Consider the following 21,728-nt stretch of genomic DNA (forward strand, 5'->3'; position numbering starts at 1 on the left):
TTTACCAGACAAGTATGTTATCAAGTTGTGTGTATCTCTGTTATCTCCACTGTTTTTTGTTTCATTTTATCTCTTTGAAGCACCAGTTAGTGAGAGTTGTGTCAAAATTTCTGAAATGGTGGTGGGTTTATCTATTTATCCGTGTAGTTCTAGCAATTTTCATTTTAGGTATTTTGAGACTGTTATTAATTGCATACACATTTTTAATTTTTAATCTTCTAAGTGGTTAGAACATTATGTTATTATGAATTGACACTCTATTAATGAGTTTTGCCTTAAAATGTATTATATATAGTATAGTTACATCAGATTTCTTTTGGTTAGTGTTTACATAGTATATGGTGTTCTTTCTTTTTCCTTTTGACAGTTTTTCTTTATTTACTTTTTAAGTAGGCTCCACACCCAGTGTGGGGCTTGAACTCATGACCCTGAGATTAAGAGTCACATGCTCTACTGACTGAGCCAGCCAGGTGCCCCAACGTTTGACAGTTTTATCTGTTTGTTTTAGATATGTTTTATATGAACTGAGTATATTTGGATTTAGTTTTCTTATTCAGACTGTAGCAATTTTTATCCTTTAGCTGGACCACTTAGTTCATTTAATTAAATGAAATTACTGATACATTTGGTTTTTAGTCCTTCATGTTATTTTGTGCTTTCTATTTATTTGTGTTTCTTTTCCCTTTCTTTTCTGCATTCTTTTAGTGGCAACCTAGTAATTATAACTGTATTTAATTTATCTTTACTAACTAATGCTTTTGTCCTCCTTTTGGACAAGACAATATCATAGATCACTAACTCTCTTTGTCCCCCTCCTGACTCCTTGGCTGCCATCTCTCTTGCCCTTGGAGTTGACATGTTCTCTTAGTCATCTTCGCAGCTCTTGGCGGATCAGGGTCCCTGAATGCCGTTCTGACTTTGCCACCCGTTGCGGTAATTGCACTTATCTTTTTTTCTAATGGTTAAGCATTGCCACCTAGCTTTGGATATTCTGGGATCCTGTTGTCATACTGATATCAGGGAACACCATTCTGTGTGAGCATTTCTTACAGTTCGCCATAACCTGTCCAATGCATGAACCTGATGTCTCCCATTCACCAGGGCATACTTTCTTGCTTTGGCAAACAGAGGGCGTCCAAGCCCTCCTGCTGTACTAATTGGCTGGTATTTCACCATTCCCTGTTAAAACCAAGTGGCTTCTTGCATATCAACTCTAGCAATCCCAGTTCTCTGAGAATTTGATCCTCCATGCTGCTAGAGAAGTTCTGAGATTTCTAGTTTACTTAACACAGCTTTCTCTCAGCTCTCAAGTGCCATCACAGTGTGTTAGCACCATCTGCCATGGTCCTTGCCAGGGTGTTAAATCCTTGGTCATGGGAGAAACCTCCCTTATCCTCCTTTATGTTTCACCCTGACCTTGATCCCACACCTCCAGGATCAAGTCCCATGCATGCTGTCTTAGCTCGGGCTGATATATCTTGGTGAGGTCTTGTGGCTCTTTTGGGGTATAGTCCCTTTCCTATTTCTGTATGTCCAGCACTTCCCCAGCCATGTTTTCTGGGACTTAACCCTAACTATTGATCTGGTGGCTAGGAGGGTTGGTGGGATAGATCCCAAGCAGGGGGCAGGGGTGGGATAGAAGTGGGATTGGATGCTTGTTGTCTTATGTGTTAGAAGCCACTTGATTTTAGTGGGAAGGAGTGATTCACTTCTGCAAAGGACTTGATGCACTCAAGTGCATCTGTCTGGATGTCAGTACCCCATGCCTCAGGTTCCCAAACAGGGATCTGGCCTTGGCATAATAGCCTTGCTGAAGTTGAGCATTCACCTCCTTTAGAGCCTGCTACACAAAATATTAACTTCTTGACCCAGTTCTCCAGTGTTTGACCCCAAATATCAGTAACATTCAAAAATTGCCATTAAAGTCCATTGTCCTTATAATTAGTTACTATACCCATACTTGAATTTCTCAAATGCATGTGATATTGCACTCCCGGGGCATGACTTCAATATATCCCTTCCTGGTTCATAATTGTGAAACTTTCACGGTTGTACTTTAGCGTTTCCTGGGCTCTTCACACTTCCTTTTCTTGTCCTCAGTGATGGGGTCTTCATTGACAGTCGGCCAGGAGGTCCTCCAGTTCCAGAATCCCTCGAGAGTCAGCTTCCTCAGACTAGTCCTTGCACTGGCTGCCCTGAATCAGATTCCTGGGAATGCTGACTCTGAGATATAAATTTGAGGGCAGAAAGTTGATTGGGGTTGTATCCTTGGGATCAATATCTGTGGATATTAAAACAAGTAAAATTGAACAATTGAAATGCGGTCAACACAAAGGCCTCAGCTGATTTCACAGGGAACTCTGGATGCTATTATCCTGCCTGGAGGCAAAGAGGCTGGGTTTTCACACATCTTGCACTGACCAGTCACCAGGTGCAGGCAGTCCACAGGGAAGGGGAAATCACCTTGTGGAGATGACTGTCTTGAAATTCAGGCAATTGGGGCATTTCCTAAAGGGTGATTTAGCTGTGAACTGTCAGCAGCTGGTGAAATAGCTCTAGGGAAGGTAGTGGGGCCATTGCCTGAAACAGGTGGTGTTGTGCCTGGCCTTCATCTTTTGAGGAGCTTAGACCATTGATGCCAGGTTCAGAAAAGAAAATGTGGACTAATTTGGAAGAAAGGTCAATTAGGCTGGCTTTTCTAACCAGTAGAAGTATTGGATCCACAGGGATTGGGAAGTTTTGTGTTTCAGAGATACTGCTAGAGAGATACACACCAAATAGATTAAGACTTTAACCAAAGAAAGTGTCCATGTTTTCTCCCTTATGCACTCACTCTATTCCTGCGAATGATTATGAGGAAAGGAGCAAGCATGGAGTTCTAGTGGGGAGAAACCAAGCTCAGACCCCAAAATATTGTCCAATTATAAGGTCTTAATGTGCAGTGTGAAAAATAGGAGAAGCTCCTCAAAGAAATCCTGAGTCTTGGGTTTTGTAAGAAATGGCCAAGAATGGGCAGTACGGAATGGGTGAGTGTTCTAAGTAAGTAGAAATCACATAGTCTCCAGGGGGGTGATTTCTGTCACTGATTCATGTTGTTTTTTTATACATCAGTAAGATTGTAGAGGGCAGAAATGATCAATAACCTGGTGTTATGGACTGAATTGTGTCCTCCCCCAAATCCATATGTTGAATCCCTAAACCCCAGTTGAGACAGCATTTGGAGATAGGGTCTTCAAGAAAGTAGTTATGATGAAATCAGGTCATAGGGAGGCTGTAATCCAGTAGGACTGGTGTCCTTATACGAACACGAAGAGACACCAAGGATGTATGCACCCACAGGAAAGACCTTATGAGGACACAGGAAGAAGGGCACCATTTGCAAACCAAGGAGCAAGGCCTTTGGCGCCTTGATTGTGAACTTCTGAATTCTGGGACTAGGAGGAAAAACAAACAAACAAACAAACAAACAAAAAACAAATAAAACTTCTGTTGTTTAAGCCACCCACTTACGATATTTTTTTATGGTAGCCTGAACAGGCTGAGACACTTGGTGATTTCTGACCCATTCTGTGCACATCAGTGTGCCTCAGGACCGTGGTTAGAAACCTCTCCAATGTGGAAATATTACTTAGGAATATACGTATTTGAAGGGAAAGTGAAACAATGCAAAGCATTGAAATGATTAAAATTCAATTTAATATAGTGGTTACCTCTGGGCGAGTGCCTCTGGGGAAGGTAGAAAGGGAGGTAAGGGAAGAATTGGTACAAGGTGGGCTTCATCTCGATTTGCAATATTTCGTTCCTGCAGCTGGTTGATGGGGGCATTGTCATGTATAATTTCTTTTATGTCTTTATATCATTTTATATACATGGAATATTTCATAAAGTGTTAGAAAAAGAATAGTAAAATATTTTGAGTAGTTGCTGATTAATTCAGTATTTATTGAATCTTTTTAAAAAAATATTTTATTGATTTATTTGAGAGAGAGAGCCCAGAGAATGAGAAGGAGAAGCAGACTCCCTGCTGAGCCCCACGTCCTGCTGAGCCCCACGTGGGGCTCAATCCCAGGACCCTGAGATCATGACCTGAGCTGAAGGCATATGCTTAACTTTCTGAGCCACCCAGGCGCCCCTGAATCCTTTTTTTTTTTTTTTATAATATTAGTAGAATAGAAAGGAAGAAATAATCAAACATGTGCTTGATTTTCTTTTTATTTTCTTCTTTTTTCTCCAGCTTTATTGGTATATTACCGACGTAGAACATTTGTAAGTTTAAAGAACACAGTGTGACAATTTGAAACCCATATGTATTGTGAAACAAACAGTAAGGGTAGTTGATACGTCCATCCCCTCACAAAATTATCATTTTTTCTACTCTTGTAATAGCTTTCCAGTATACAATACAGTATTGATCATTATAGTCACCGTGCTGCACCTTAGACTCCCCAGAACTTATTCATCGTACAGTTGGAAGTGTGTACTCTGACCATCATCTCCCACCCCCACCCCAGCCCCTAGGAACTACCATTCTACTCTCTGTTTCTAGAAGTTCAGCATTTTTAGATTCCACATATAAGTGAGAACATACGGCATTTATCTTTTTCTGTCTAATTTATTTCACTTAGTATGGTGCCCTCAAGGTCCATCAGTGTTGCCACAAAGGCAGTATTTCTTTCTTTTTTATGGCTCGATAATATTAATACACATAATATTAAATATACATATGTATATACATTATATATTATATAAATATGAATATTAAATATACACATACATTCATTTTCTTTATTCATCTGTGGATGGACACTTAGGTTGTTTCCATGTTTTGGCTATTATAAATAACGTTGCGGTGACCATGAGTGTGCAGAGATCTCTTTGATATAATGATTTAATTTCCTTTGGATGTATACTCAGAAGTGTAATTGCTGGGCCATAGGGGTAGTTCTAGTTTTATTATTTTGAGGAACATCTATACTGTTTTCCCCAGTGGCTGCACGAATTTACACTCCCACCAGCAGTGCACGAGGGCTCCCTTTCTCCACATCCTCCCCGACACTTGTCTTTTGTCTTTTTGATGACAGACATTTTAAGAGGTGTGAGATGGGTATGTCCTGGTTTTGATTTGCGTTTTCCTGATGATTACTGATGTTGAGCATCTTTTCATGTACCTTTGTACCTCACGTACTTTTCACGGCCATTTGTATGTGTTCTTTGGAAAAATGTCTATTCAAATCCTTTGCCCATTTTTTGATCCAGTTTTTTTTATTCTTTATTTTTATTTTTGCTGTTGAGCTGAATGAGTTCCTTATGTATTTTTGCATAGTAAGCCCTTATTAGATAGATGGTTTGCAAATATTTTTTCCCAGTGTGTAGGTTGCCTCTTCATTATGCTGATTATTTCTTTAGCTGTGCCAAAGATTTTCAGTTTGATGTTGGTTTTATTTTTCAGTGCATTTGTGTTTCCATTGACCCAACCATGCTTGTGGTCTGGACCCTCTTACAGTTAGACTTTTGCTTTTTCAAGGTCACTATGGTTAGGGCTGTAGGGTTGGCTTATTTAAGGAACATACCTGCAAAGTCTAGTAAGTCTTTAGGCAAAAGATGCACATTTATATATTTTTTTAAAGATTTATTTATTTATTTTTTAGAGAGAAAGAGAGAGAGAATGCACATGTGTGGGGCAGGGGAGGGCAGAGGGAGAGGGAGAGAGAAAATCTCAAGCAAACTCCCTACTGAGTGGGGATCCCAATGCAGGGCTTGATCTCAGGACCCTGAGATCATGACCTGACCTGAAATCAAGAGTCAGACCCTTAACTGACTGAGCCACCCAGGTACCCCAGAAGATACACATTTATGGTGAAGGTTTTATTTCTACCTTAAGGCAGACCATCAAGATTTTCTGCTGATTCCATTCAGTTGCCCTTGCAAAAGTTTTCATGCCCCATGATGCTTAAAATAATGCTAATTATACCTAACATTTATTAATGGCTTCATAATTATCAAAGTGCTTCCAAAGGCCTTGATAACTTACTAGATCCGACCATCCTAAGGAGGAGAGTATCTCACTTGTGCTTCTTGCTGTCCCGGGGAGGAGGCCCAGCTGAGGAATGGGACACCCTCCCTAAGAGATTCTCTGGCAAAAAGGCTAGGAGGAAAGGGATGCAGTTAACCGAATGGCAGAGTACGCAGTATGTGATACCTCCAGATTGCCCCCAGGTCTTTCATAAATTGATAAACTCAATGGCCAGGGTGATTGGATTGAATGCGGAAGGCTAAGTAGAATGTCTGAGCACAGGGCATTGTATACAGAGGAACTGTGCTATTGGCACTCACAGAAATCAGGGCTTTGAGCTCTTACTTCAGATCCAGAGTTTAGGCTGATTTTAAGCAGATTTCAAATGCAGAAAAAGCCCCGTCCAACTCCTGGTTACATGAACAGCAGTGATAGGAGGTATGTACAATACAAACTGGACTGACTGCCCCTTAGGAAGCTGCATTAACAAAAGCCCTAGGAGGGGAGGGGACAAATCTCAGGCAGCAGTGATGATGCTGGAGGTTAGAATTAAGGCTCCTGCCTCCACATCATTTCCTCCTTCTGAGCCCAGACTAGCACCACGGAGCAAGCAGGGATCCTGCGAACTCACATCCAGGATTCAGATACAACCCTAGCTTAGTGGCCAACGAGGAAGGCTGATGGAGAGAGAAGCAGCAGGTCAGGGGCGGGGGTTTCAGTGGGATCACAGGGTGTAAGTGAATGGTGCTGCAAGGTAATTTTCCTCTCAGATTCTCCGGGCCTCTAGTGACATTTCCCGAGACTTTGTATTATCTCCAACAATCAGTCTTAATTACAGCCTTTCCTGTGGCCTGTGTCCTGACTCGGCTGGGTGGTGTGCTGAGTCAGCAGGAAGTGATCTCATCAGCTCGGTGGGAAGTTCCCGCATTGTAATGGAGAAAACAGAATCCAAATAAATTAGATGGAAAAGAAAGTCCTCATCAGCAAGAAAGGGAGTTTGAAACATCAGAAGTAACTGTGTTGGGATGTTGGGGGCATTTTAAATGGGAAATGTGATTAACTTCGGTTTTGGAGGACTTAACTTAGTGTAAAAACAAGATAGAAACAGGCAGGCAGACCAAAGTCCCTTTTGTTATAGTCACACCTGCAGTGTATGTTCCTCAGAACTTATAAAATTATATAATTCTCTCTCAAGTATGGCTTGGAACTCTTTTATTAAGGAAAGTAAGAACTTTCCTTAATAAAATAGGTAGCTGGCAGGCCTGAATTTGATTTGTATGTTAAAAAGAAAGAAAAAAAAGTGATCCCCTTAGCTTCTTGTTTCCAAGGGAATTTTTTTTTTCCAGAAATATATTGCTTATTGGATGGTGAATCTCTAATTTGGGAGACCATATGTTCTAGGTATTCTGGGAAAGATCCGGGTTTCAAATACTGTGGCCATTGTTCCCAGAAGCGCAGCATAACATAGTTGAGAGTCCCAGGAGTGATAGTTGTCTCTCCGTGAACACTTTCTGTGCCCCAGGGACGTACGTGCAGTAAGTCATTTTATTTTTCATGGCAACTCTTAAAGTAGCTGTCAGTGTTGTTACAGCCTTATCTACTTGGAAACCAAGACTCGCTCCACATCTCAGCAGGCGCGGGGTAGAGCTCTGTGGCTCCAGAGTCTGACATTGTGGACAGCATCCTGCCTAGGAGAGTGATCGTGCTTTTCCACCTGGGTCAGCAGAGTTTCAAGATGACCCCAGAACCCCTGCACGTCCAGACAATGCCTTCCCCCCACTACTGGCAGAATCTGTGTAGGTGATGATTACTAATCACTCCCATGATAGATTCCTGACCAGGAGACTTGTAGTTCAAAATGGAGCTTACCTAGGTAGGCCAACTTGATCAGGTCATCTCTTTAAAGGCCTTAATGTGGTTCTCCCTGAAGTCAGAGATGTGGGAAACCCGTGAGGTCCTGTAGGTGGGGTCGCCTGGCAAGGACGTGACTTGGCCTTTGTCCCCAGGCTGACAGCTAGCAGGAAAGCAAGCTTTCCCTCATCAGTCTCCACATGAGGATAAAGCTGGCTGAGCCCGGGGCTTCCATCCCATGACACTCTGAGCAGGGGACCAGTTAAAGTGCGCCAGACTCGCAAGGAAACTATAGTGGATGTGTCTGTGCTGTTTGAGATCACCGTGTCTGTGGCAATCTGTTATGCAGTACTCCTCCCTCCTCTTCCTCTCCTCTTTCGTCCTTCCTTCTGCTATATTTACCAGCATTTATTATGTGTTAGAATATGTGCTAGGAGTTGTAGCCACAATGGTCAGCACAATCATGAGGGCCCTGCCTTGTGAAGTGTATGACATGGCGAGGGAAACAGATATTAATCAGATAACACCAGGATACAAGTAAAACTGTGTCCAAGGTAACTGAGAAGTGCTTCCACACAAAGTGAGACTATAACTGTAATCTTCCGTACACGCACACGCACACACACGCACACACACACACACACACACACACACAAATGTTCCCTAAGGCATGAAAAGTGACCAAAGCGCAGGAGAGGGAGGGCATTACAGGTACAGGGAACAATAATAACCAAGTCCCTGGGCAGGCAAAACCACACATACAAGGCAGCACAGAGGGCCTGGGGTTGTGCATGAGCACGGGGACAGGACATGTAGGGGGCTAGAGATAGGAAGCCTAAAGCTGTGTGTTCTAAAACCCTCAGTTTGGGGGTGGGAGGATGGGTTAGCCCAGTGAACAGTATTAAGGAAGGCACGTATTGCATGGGGCACTGGGTGTATACGCAAACAATGAATCATGGAATACTACATCAAAAACTAATGATGTCCTGTATGGTGACTAACATATCCTAATTTTAAAAAAGACAGAAAAAAAATCATAAGACCTTATGCAAAAAACAAACAAACAAAAACCTGTGTGTTCTAAGGGATTTCCTTTGCAGGAACAATGGAAAGCCCGTTCTAGAAGCATATGAAGTGAAGGGAATGTTGGGAAGCAGGGAAAGAGCAGGACAGGTAGAAAACATGCAGGGCAGCCCTCAGGAGAATGGCCAGAGTGTGAGCCAGAGCCGTGGCCTAGGGAGAACAGGTGGACCCAGGCCCGTGACAGATGGGAGGCAGTGTGTGGGGTAGAAGAGGAAGTCAGCAAGAGCTCCAACATTTCACGTCTTGGTGACCAAGAGGAGAGGCTGTGGCATTAAGAAGGAAGGTCAGGGTCTGGCCAGCCTTCCCAGGGTGGAGCGTCTGGGATACAGCCAGGAGCAACTCTGCATCCTGAGAGCCAAAGGCGCAAGAGCAGACATTCGATCCACAGCAGAGGGGGCTGACTTTATGAGAGAATGGGATCGCTGATGACCAGAAAGCAGAGAGAAAACGGCCAAAGACAGGACCGCCTGGAGACTGCCTACTTCTTGCTCACCTGTCTGGGTGCCTCACAGGTTCTCCTTCATAAATAAGTGGGAAGCATGTGCTCCATTTCTCCAAGTATCTAAATAATGGGAAATTTAAGAAATAATAAGTGAATATGTGGGATTGTGTGGGCATGCATAAATTGTGCTATAATTTGTATCTATTAATATAAAATAATAAAATATAAATAATTGACTTTAAGAGACTATAATGTGATATAATAGTAATTGAGACTGTATTGTAATAACCCCAAGACAATATAAAAACTCAGATACATTGATACATATTTAAGATAGGTACTTCTATTAACTTTAAGCCATTATTTAACGGGCCATGGTCAGAGGACCTACAACCATAGGACCATACTGAATCTACCAGCTGCTATTTGTTTTGTTTGCTGTTAGCTGAAGTTCCATGTATTGCAAATTTTTCATTCAAGCAAATCTGGGAGGCAAATTTCAATTTTGATCTGAAAATGAATGAAGAGGAATACTTCATGTTTAGTTATGAATTCACTGAATTATGTGAGTTTATGTTTTAGAAATGAAACAGTATGCCATTTTTAGCCAGGAGATGGAGTGGTCAGTATCACTTGACCCCCTCATTCCACTCTGATCCTTTTCCCAGGATATATTCCATTTCCATCCAGAATCAGGTAGGATGGGTTCCAGTCCCGGCTCTGTCATAGACCATCTCTGTGCTTCTACGGAAATTATTTATTCTATAAAATATTTCTTGGGGCTGCCATGAAGATTATAGGGTGTCTGGAAAATAGTAATTGATAAGCGGAAATAAAGGGTCTGATTTAAACTCCAGTTTGAGGTCTGCTCTTCCCTCCCCAGGTAAAATCCTATCCTCTCAAGCAGTAAAGGAACAAAAAAGTGGAAGTGACGGTAATATTACCTGAATGCCTCCAGCATTCAGTGGGGGAGTGGATTGAGTGGGGGAGTTCATAAAAAATTCTAGCATTTCATTCACTTTCAGCTGCTGTGTCTGACATATGGGAGGCTGTAATTTCACAAGGAAGTGAAACCTTACCTCCTACCAGGTGCCAATATATTTTAAGCAAAGAGATATTACAACTCTGGAATTATTGAAAGCCTATGTTCTTTCTCTCCAGTTGCTCAAGGCAGACGTAAAAAGTCACATTTTTGAAATTAGCATATGACGTCATTGGGACTGGCTGTAATGGAGGTGACACGGTGGATGTGGGAGACAGAGGAACACTTGGGCTGAGCAAATCTGGAGGGCAGACCTATTTTTAGATTTTTGTGATGCAGGACTATTCTGATGCTCTAAAGAAACTGTAAAACTGCCATCTCTCAAAGTAAATTGATACTTCATTGCCCTGGATTCTAAAAACTTTTTGTAAAAAAATTTGCTTTCTGTCTTTTTCTCAGCTCTCAGTCTCTCCAAAGGTTAAAAATCAGAAGGTAGATTGTGTGTGTCCTCTCTATGCAGCCAGTTTCAACTCATTTTAAGTGTCTAATTGACTTAAATCGTCTTCAGTTCATCTTGGAACTATTTCCACGTAAGCAAGAAAATATAAGGATGCCTATGGCCTACTGACATAATAGCATCCTGAAAAAGTATGTGGAGAATGTGTGTGTGTATGCATGATGTGTGCATGTGTGGGTATGTGCATGTTATGTGAGTGTGCGGGAGTATGTGGGCGTACAAGTGAGTGTGTAGGAGTGCATGTGAGTGTGTGTGTGCATCCATGTGAGTGTGTGGGATCATGTGGGGATGCATGTGAGTGTTGGGAGTGTATATGAATGCATGTGAGTGTGTGTGGGCATGCATGTATGTGTGGGAGTGTGTGTGCGTGCCTGTTGGTGGGTGGGAGTATATGTGTGCTTGTGTGTGTGTGTGTGTGTGTGTGTGTGTGTGTGTGTTTACCTCCCCCAAGGAACAGCAGTGCCCAGTATTTACTCTGTTCCTATTTTTGTCCTTTGTCATCACTGTTGTAATGGAGCCCGCTGTCATCTGGTAGGAATATTTACCCGCCCGATGGATCTGACTTGGCCTGGTAATAGTGAGTGCACATCTGGAGTCTAGACTTGGCGGCTCTGTGGGCAGGCTCGGATCCCAAGGCTCCCTGGGCCCCAGGGCTCCACCGGCCGGCGCCCTGCTCTGTTGACATAGGTGGTGGACTGCCTCATCTATTTCAGCTGCCTCGCCTCCCTGGCTCACCCCCAGCCTCTACGGCCTCGCCGTGTCCCAGCTCTGCTGTGCGCTTTGGAGGGCAGCCACTGGAGGACTCTTCCCTGGCCCCCTTCCTTGGCCCCCCTCATGCTCAGGGTGCTTTGCCAGAGGGGGTGGGAAGGAGGGAAATTCTGACAATTTGTGGTTCTGCCTGTTGGAGGTAGTGGGCTGTGTTGAGCTGGAGAGGAGAGCTGTGAGAAGTGTATGAAGTAGAGGAGAGAAAGGACCCGGCATGGTGAAAAGGATGCAGGTGCTGGAGCACATGCTCCGGATTCAGATCTGTGCTCAGCCGTCACAGGAGATGTGTGACCTTCAGGGTCTCTGGGGCTCAAATTCATGATCCGTACATTTGGGGGAAGATTGACCGCCTTGTACAGTTGTTGGGAGGGATACATAGATCAATAAAGTTAAAATGCCTTAAAGTGGGAAATAAAAATCGGTCCCCTTTTCTAGCAGGTTTATCACATTCACAGATGAGAAAGTGGTTCTTTGACGCAAGGCAAGAAAAACAGCAACAGTTGCTGAAAATATAGGTGGTTGTTTGTCAGGGGCGTAGGTCTGAGCAGGGGTGCTGAGATCTTCATGGGCGATGAGAAGTTTTTGAAGCGGGTCCAACAGCAGTACCTACTTTTAGATACAAGGTAACCGAGAAAAAGGCAACCGCATTCTTGTGGCTGCAACATTTCCCATGTGGGATCTTTTTTTCCTCTTGTTTCTTTTTATAAAATGAAAGTGTTGCGAGGCTCTGATAACGGGCCGGGCCGGTGACTTCCAGAACGGGGCTGGAGTCCCTTCGGAGCTGAGGGACCCCTGACATGGCACATTTGGCATTTGAGAGACTCTTAATGCACAAGCATTGCTCTATTTTCTTTTTTTTTTTTTTTAACAGTAATGGGTTATTTTTTGGTGTATCACCTGCACAGGATGCTACAATAATCCGCAACAAAGACTTGATCCATGTGTGTACTAATTAATCATATTTGCAATAAAGTGACATCTAAATAAATTTCACATAAAGAATAATTATTTGGATGTCTACCCAGCAAACAAAAGCAAGTCTTTGAGAAATTATAGGTTTCTTTCGGAAAATGTACTCTATTATATTGAGGTCAGCAAACCGTGGCCTACAGCCCACAAGACAGTAACTGTCTATCTCCTGCCAAGCCTAAAATATTTACTCCCTGGCTCTTTACAGAAAACATGTATTGATGCCTACAGTTACATAAATGAATGGTATTAAGAAGTATGGTTTTCTCTTTTAAAATTAGGAATATCTGTCTGTCAGTATAATCTTACCATGATACTACCTGCTTTAAAATCCATCTCACGCTCTCACTGACTACTGTTTTAGTTGGCTTGGGCTGCTACAGTAAAGTACGACGGAGGGGGGGCTTAATCAGCAGACAGTTATCTCTCACAGATCTGGAGGCTGGACGTCTAAGGTCAAGGTGTCAGCAGATTTGGTTCTTGGTGAGAGCCCTCCTCCTGGCTTATATGCAGTTGCCTCCTCGCTGTGTCCTTACATGGCAGAGAGAGAAACTCTAGTGTCTTTTTCTCATCTTACCATCACATCAATATATGAATTTGGGGGGTATACAACATTTAGTCCATAGCAACTAGACAAGAAATTGCTTACCATGGTGTAGCAAGCCCTCCCTTCCTTGATACTAGCATCACATTCTGACTTTGTTCCATTGACACTCAATTCTGTCGGCCCTATGGGCCAAATGATCAAGTTCCTACAAGATTGCATGGAAACAGAAATGAGGGGGCAGATCAAGCAAAATCAGAGACGTGGGTGGGGTGTATCTGGTCTGGGCTTAGAAGGCTGGTGAGAAGAGGGCCCCGGTGCTGTGGTCAGGGAAAGCAGCACAAACCATAACCTGGCTGGAGGCATGAAGCTCTGTGGCTTGCTGCAGGAATTGCAGGCATCCTTGGAGCAGGGCAGTGGGTGTTTGAGGCCAGTCTGGAGTCATGGGTCTGCTCTGCTTTTTACACCTGTCTTTGGGAAAGTGCTTTGGTTCATATAGGCCTCAAAATTCTCACCTATGAAATGGGAATGCTGACAACACCTATTTTCTAAGGCTGCTGGGACGATGAAATGAGAAGAATAGTGGCCCAGTGCAGTGAGCGCTCATAGCCAGGAGCCATCGCTGCCCTTGCCATGACCTTGCTGTCCCATGTCCCCATCCCCTTCCTCGCACACCTGACCCAGCCCCGCCAAAACTTGCCACCCTCTGTGCACTCTGCCTGGTAGCCGGGACTCAACTCACGGTCTTCTTGCTCTTCAGAGTCATGATTACAGCACTGTGTAGTGAGCGTGGTTTCTCCTAAAAGAATGATACAACCTGAGCCATCTAAAACCACACCCAGCAAGTTGTCGATGTGCCATTTCAGTACAAATGTGGACTTGTGGCCTTCAAGAGACAGTTGGAGCTTGTCACAGACAGAGATTTATGTTTGGTTGAGGTTTGGTTTATGTACCCATCATTTTCCAGTTTGGTAACTAGTAGCAGGAATCTAGCGGGTTGACCAGACCTAGCTTTTAAGTTTTAACAACATGAAAATGTATGAAAATATAATCACTCAAGGGGCTAACATCCCTTAGTATGTTTTAACATCAGTGGCCTGTACAGTTAGGTGTATAAATAGATTTTAAAAGTCAAGTGCTTTCAGTATAGGTCCGTCAATATTTAGGGCTCTTCTTCAGACTGAGAGATACAGGATATTCTAACTCTGAGATATTTAACAGTTATAGCGAAAATCCCTAGTACCCAAGCTAACTATTTGTTTCACTATAGTGAAGAATTGAGCCTAAGGAAAGCAAGAGGTAAATCTTAAGTCTTTTTTTCTTAGTCACCAGAATTGCAACAGCTAACATTGTTCAATAATTGTGTTTGTGTGTGGACATGTATGAGTGTGTTACATGACATGAATGTGTTACATGTAATATAATTGTGTTTGTGTGTGCACATGCATGAGTGTGTTACATGCATGGCTGTGTGCATGTGCATATGTGGGTATGTGCATGCATAAGTATGTGTGCCTGCATGCATGTGTGTGAGTGCACAAGTGTGTATGTGTGCATGCATGAGTGTGTGTGTGTGTGCACATTCACATGGCAGTGGGTCTAAGTGACATATGCTGATGCTTGCAGATGAGGAAACACTTAAATACTAGGCAGCGTTGACTCCATGGAAGGTTTGCTGACTCAAGGGCTGGAAAGAAAGTGGAAATCTTGTCCCCATTGATTATGACGAGGCCCAGCATCTTCTGACTGCACTCTTGCCTTTGGATGGAGGTCTTGCCGGGTTAGCAGCAGGATCTGATTTTGAGTCATGAGTTGTTCTCCCCAGTCGCCGAGTTCCTTCTGAGCCTGATGGACAGGAGCCAGAAGTCTGCGGAGATGCTGGCTCACACTATGCTTATCTGTGACAAGCCTGTTTGGCACATGAAGTGGGAATATCTTCATTGTCACCACCAGCAGCAGCAGCAGAAGCGTCTCCTTTCCTGCGGCACGCCCGTCCCTGCAGTAGGATTTCTTTTGTGGAGCCCCAAACCAAACCTCTTTTCAGGGGCTTGTCCCAGAGGAGGTCAGTACTGGGAGTGCAGAGAAGAGTTCAAGTACCGTTATTTTAAAGATGCAGGATTGGAGGCTCAGAGAAGGGCTTTGCTCTGCAAGAGGCCACACCACTGTTGGCAGAGCCAGAAATAGAAACAGCACCTCCAGATTTATGTCTAGAGCTCTTTCTACCATAACATGCTTCCTAATCTTCTGAAGAGACTGGTAAGAAGGTCTCCTATTTTAGCTTCATTTTTAGCTTTGGGGGCATTGCACATGGTACCCAACATGTAATACACCTTCAAAACGAATTGTTTGAATGAAGTACTGAATGAATGAATGGAGTTATATTTCGGTGGTCTAGAGAAAATGTCAAGGGGCAGGGAGCTGTCCATGTTGTCCCCTGTCAGAAGAAGTCATTCAATATCGCACCGAGCCCCGTGCTGGCACATGGTTCTCCATTAATTCTGTCTACAGTTACCATCGCTGTTGGGACTGGGCATGTACTGCTTTTTTCTGTTGCAATGCTTTCTTGCTTCTAGCTAGCTTTGCTGTTGCTACTAGAATAAGATTCTACACGAAGTTGGTAGGATGATGCAATTGAAAGCAGGCCCTACATTTGTTCCCAGGGAAAGCTTCCATGGAGGGGGCAGCCTGCCTTCCCAGAGAGCCTTATGGCGCACTTCCCAGATTCTACTACATTGTCACAGATGTGGGCAGGATGACATCTGCTGCCACGAGTCCAGTGCAAACCGAAGGCCCTGGTATCAGCCTTGACTTCTCTTCATTGCCGCTGTCATGGGTGAAGGGCTGCCAGTCCAGAGCATTTGACTGTGTTTCAGTGCATTTTGATTAGTGAAGTCCAACTATCTGTAAGTTGATTTAGAACATACTTACAGTTTTCCAAAGCCTAGATCTATGTGAGAATAAGATAAATAAGAACAAAACTGAATTTGTGACTTACTCTATAGTGAAAGAAAATGCTTGCACACAAATAATCTCATTTATTTGCAGTTCTTGTGGGCTATATTAATCCCATTTTATGCCTCAGAAATGGGGCTTCAGATGGGCTGTGATGAGCACAGAGTAGACCTGATGATGCCTTTAGTCAGTGTGTTGGGTTTGGGGCTTTGCTGTGCTGCCGCAGTGAGCATGCGTCCTGTGTGCTGGCCCATTGCAGGCCAGGCCTGAGCTGACGGCACCAGGCGATCCCCAGTGTAGTTGTCCGCAGGTACCCACCTCAGAAGGCACCCCAGCACCTGCTGTCATGCACAGTGCACCATGTGTCGTCCACTTAGAGCACAGCAGGGTTGGGGGGGAGGCGTGGAATGAAAGCTTCAGGACGGTCAGAGGGAGGGAAGTTTATTAGTGAAATATATTTAGCTTAATTACTTAGTGGATGGGAACGTGGGTTCTTATCCTACCTCGGTCAGTTTACTGGTCATGTGCAATTTGCTTCTGTGTCTGGGGGAGTTTTCTGCTCTACACTACACAACACGGGGATTGTATGATCACTCGGTCAAGTCAGCTCCAAAAGCTCATCTTCCTATTAATTGAAGTAGCCACTGGGACCTTTTAGGGTCTTGCAATCTCAAATTCTGTCTTGTATCACCTCTGAGAAGCCCCACTGTGAGGATGAACGTTTTTAGGAAAGCTCAGGGTGCAGAAGCCAGACACACAGTGGTCGTGGGCACAGCATGTGCAGGCTCAGCGGCGGGACCTTGGGCCCACGCTCTCACCTGTCCGTGCCTGCTTCCCAGTCCCTGAATTGGGGTTCACAATCTCAGGGAGTTGTTAAAAGCATTAAACGAATTGATGAATGCAGATGCTTGTAATTCTAGCTCCGAAGTGCTAGCTACATTTTAATGATACTATTATCCCTCTTACCTTCTTATCCTGTAGGTGGGAGATTCCTCAGCCCAGGGGCTTAGGAGTAACACAGTCCTTTCTCCCTCTCTCTTTTTCAGTGATTCCCCTCCTGTGTCCTGATTTTGGCCCATGGAATACAGGAAGCACTCTGTCTGGTGACTTTGGGGAAAGGCTCTGCCCCGGGCACCACCGGGACTGAAGAGCAGGAAGGAGGAAGGACCTGTGTTCCAGGCAAGTTTGGTGAGCCCAGAACCAACCCCGGTACCAGCTTTTTTCAGTCTGTTTTCCCGTGAAATAATCAGGTGTCTTCGTTGGTCAGTTATTTTGTTATATGCTCCCTAAAGCACTCATAATACTGTTACTCTTTTTTTTCTTAAAGATTTTATTTCTTCTTATTTGAGAGAGAGAGAGCACAAACAGGGGTAGGGGTAGGGGTAGGGTCAGAAGGAGAGGGAGAAGCAGGCTCTCTGCTGAGCAGGGAGCCTGATGTGGGGATCGATCTCAGGACCCTGAGATCATAACCCGAGCCAAAGGCAGAGGCTTCACTGCCTAAGCCACCCACATGCCCCATAATACTGTTTCTACATGCAGTAAACTTGTCCTTTAATCAAGTCAGACATAGCAAAGAGGAGAGAGGTACTGGGTGCTCAGTGGTGCTGGTGTAGTTGCTCCAAAAAACATTGGCATTAGTTCTATGCTTCTTTGCAGCCAGCTTGGAAAAAGAAAGCAAAACACCTAATTTCACATGGTATACAGCACCAGAAAAAAGGAAACAGCCAATCTGAGTAGACAGAATTGTTTAACCGAGTAGGCAATAAATTTAAAAAGCCACTTCTCACATTCAGTATCATAGAGGTGACGCTGAATGGCATAATGGGCTCCTGTTTATTCACTTTATTCTCATTTGACTATGTCTTTTTGATAAATTTGCTTTAAATCTTTTCAGGATCAGAGGAAAAAAAAGTGATTTAGTGGCATAAAAATATCCTAAGTAAAGCTATGTGGATTCATGTCAGCAAGTGTAGACAAGAATGTGGTCTGTCATCTGGACCAAAGCAAAGTAATTGTGGCCTTCAGCCTGGGGCCCTTAGTGCTGACTGTGGGTGTGAGTGCTGGGCTCTGGCAGCACCCGCAGGACGGCTGGGACAGAGGGAACGGTGGAGAGCAGTGAACTAACCTGGGTTGGTTGTCGACATGGATGGATCAGACATTCTAGGAATCACATGCTGTCCTGAGAGGGGAGCGTTGGCAGGAAGCTCCAGCTGACTATTATGACCAGTTGCTCGGGCTGTGACTCCCTGGCGTATCTACACTTACACTTCCTTTTCAAATAATCATGCCGGCTTCTAGATCAGACAGGTGTTTGCTCCTGATGTGGCAACAATCTCCATTCCCTCCCATATCAGCTTAGAAATGGTCAAGGAGGCATGAGGGGATTTCAGGGTTTGTGACCTCCAGCTCTTCTAGGACATTCTGAAGAAACATTTCACTTTTATCCCTGAACATCTGAACATTTGTGAAGGGCTTAGGAGACAGGGAGAAGCTCCTATGTATAGAACAGGCCCAGGACATGGTGTGAGAAGACAAAGTGAGGAAAGGGGCCTTTGGTAATGTGGCCTCTGCTTGGTGGGGCTTGAGTCCGTGTGGGGAGGGAGTCCTGGTAGGTGTTCAGTGACGGCATTTAGAAAGGACTAAGAGGCCTCCACTGGATTTTGAATGAGGAAATGCTTCAGAAAACTCAGCAGATGAAAGAGCTGATGAAGTGGATGTTTGCAGGGCCCGGAGCAAACGGATGGCCTGCAACTCCAAAGGCTGCACACGGTAAAATACGCACCGGCCAGAGAGAGACCGAGGTCTTCTGTGACCAGAATCCACTGCCCACGTAGCCCTGGGGCTCAGCCCACAGGTGGATCGCATGAAGGGTTGAACGCATCACACATCCAAGCAACGTGCTTGTCTGCAGGAGGTCGGCATGGCCCAGAATCCTCTTCTGCCTGAGGGGAAGGTAGGCAAAAACCAGTTCTTGCTGTTATTTATTCAGTTGTGGTGGATGGAGAGTTTTGGGAGGAGATCCGAATGAGGACAGACTCTAGGAGAGCTGGTGAGAGATTATCCTTGCCAGAGTTTGCCTGGGAAGCAGCGTGAAGAGGGCTCCCGGTGGGAGATGTGTGAGTGCTCCTCAAATGGCAATTGCCAAAGTTGACGTCGTTTCCAAGTTGGAAGGTTTGTGAGTGAATCGCGGGTATGGCGGAGACAAAGTCTTTGCTGGCAGGGTTCGAAGCCCGCTTACTAGCCGAATGACCTTGACTGTGGTCCCTCACCTCCTCGAACTTCTTTTCCTTTACCTCCTAAGTTGAGAGAGCTACAGCCACATGGCTGTGTTGTTGAGAGGACTAGAAATGGTTCTTGCATAACGGCGTGGTGTCTGCACGTGGGAGGTACTTGGGGAGGGAAGGTTGGGTCTTTCTTGTTATGGTTGAATTCAGCTCCTCGTTTGGCACAGGAGGAAACAAACCTGTGAAGGTAGGTCTCTGCCCAAGGTGGCTCAACTCCCCCAGGGCAGAGCCAGAAATGTGCCCTTCTCCACCCTGCCACTCAGGCCACGGCTTTGGGGTTGGGGTACTGCCCCATAATCAAAAACACATATTTGTTCTAGAGCTCCTAAAACTTGCAACTTAGCAACTTTTGTATGTTAAGGAGATGACTCCCAGGTGGATGATGGAGAGCTAAGTAGCCTGAGGCTAGGGGGCTGGTCACCCCCCAGACAACCCTGGGATTAAGGATTAGATCTCTCAGCACCACCCTGCATCTCCATGAGGGTGAAGGCTGGAGGTTAAGTTCCACCACCAGTGACCGGTGCATTTAATCAAACATGCCTCTGTACTGAAGCCTCGTAAAAATCCCTAGACGATGGGTTTGGGGAGTTTCTGGGTTGGTGAATACATCTAGGTTCTGGGAGGATTATGTGCCCAGAGAGGGCATGGAAGCTCTCTGCCTTGCACCCCAGCCCCCACGCCTTGCTCTGTGTGTCTCTTCCACTCAGCTGTTCCAGAGTTGCATTTGTTGTAACAGACTGGTTAACCTAAGTGAAGTGCTTTCCTCAGGTCTGCAACTCGTTCTAGGAAATTACAGAACTCGAGGAGGGGGTCGTGGGAACCGCCGGATTTGTAGTTGGCCAGGCAGAAGTGTGAGTAGCCTGAGCCCCTCACTCTCATCTGGAGTCTGGAGTGGGACAGTCTTGTGGGACTGAGTCCCTAACCTGTGAAGTCCGTGCTGATTCTGGGTTAGTGTCAGAATAGAATTGAAATGTCAGACGTCCAGTTGGTGTCAGAGAGTAGGTTGGTATTGGGAGAAAAAAGCACACAGGTACCACAATGGAATGGGTCCCACATTGTCCCAGGCAGGAGTCTTGGGAGTGCGATGGAGTCAGGGAAGGAATGGATCAAACCCAAATCTTGCACAAAATGCTCCTGCAACCCAGTCCTCATGGAGACGGGGCCAGAGTGTCCCCGAGCACTGACATTGTATCATTTAGACTTTGTGACAGCTTCTTGCCCATAAAGTCAGACAAGTTAATATGAAACATTTTAGTCTTAAAAAAATAAATCTACATTATTTGTCTTAATAAAAAAAAATAACAGATTATGTTGATTGAACACTTTCTCACTGTCAAGCACAGTTGTAAGACTGCCCATGAATGAACTCGTGCTGGCCTCTGGTCACTGTGAGGCCAGCACTCTTAGGGTTCCATCTTACAGATGATGGCACAGAATCTCAAAGAGATTACATGGTGTGTCCAAACCACAAGGCCAGCAAAGGGGCAGTTGGCTTTGAGGGGGACAGACTGACCCCTGTGCCTCTTTGCTCACCAGCAATGAAAGAACATGCAAAATGTGGAAAGACAGTTGAGGGACAAAGGCAGCTCTCACCTCTTGGTACGTGACACATGACGGGACCAGCTTATTTCCCTGGCTAGTCGGTGGAATACGCAGTGTTGAAAAATCCACCGCGTACCCCTTGAGGAAAGTCCTGTTGGTGTACCTGGAGTAACTGAAGTGAGCAGTACAGGGACGCTAGAGGACTCCTGTTGGTTAAATGCAGTTAAATGGCAAGGAGCCAGGGATCTACTGATGTGGTTTCAACATTAATGTACACTGATGCTCAGACAACTGGAAATGCAGCTGATAACGTGTCTGGGAGTCGCTGGACACAGAACTTCAGTGCCATCCTTGTCGGAATCTTGTTTTAGGGCATGAGGTTGCCGGACTGACGGGACTCTAGTCATGGGTGCCTCTGTTGTGGCCTTCCTTCTGCACCTTTGCCCACCTCTACAGCCAGGCTGCTCCCCCTCGTCCAGAGGGAGGGAGGGACGAGGGATGGAGGGAAGAAGGGAGGGAGGGAAGGAGAGCGGGAGGGAAGGAAGGAAGAAACTCTGATAGGAATGATCTGAGAAGACACAGTTGATGACTTAAGGTAGATGCCCTGGGCCCACCCGTGAAAGCGGAGTGCATGCACTGAATAGAGGGGATCCTCCCTGGAAGGTAGAGTGGGCAGACAGTGGGGTGGAAGTGACCACACGTTGAGGCAACCCTTCAGGATTGAAGTGTGACTCTTGATGGGTTTGGATAAAGGCAGAATTTTATATGGCTGGAATAAAGAGGG

General features: G+C 44.9%; 1 long non-coding RNA gene across 1 annotated transcript in view; it reads left to right on the forward strand.

The window, feature by feature from the left end:
* LOC103657500 overlaps window positions 1–21,728 on the forward strand; it is a 193,702-nt gene that overhangs the window by 7,949 nt on the left and 164,025 nt on the right. Inside the window, exons 2-3 of the long non-coding RNA XR_005832736.1 lie at window positions 17,165–17,306; window positions 18,843–19,071. This is a non-coding gene — a long non-coding RNA (uncharacterized LOC103657500). The remainder of the gene's footprint in view (window positions 1–17,164; window positions 17,307–18,842; window positions 19,072–21,728) is intronic.

This window comes from Ursus maritimus, unplaced genomic scaffold (assembly GCF_017311325.1).
Source record: "Ursus maritimus isolate PB19 unplaced genomic scaffold, ASM1731132v1 scaffold_6, whole genome shotgun sequence".
NCBI classification, from domain to species: Eukaryota; Metazoa; Chordata; class Mammalia; order Carnivora; family Ursidae; genus Ursus; species Ursus maritimus.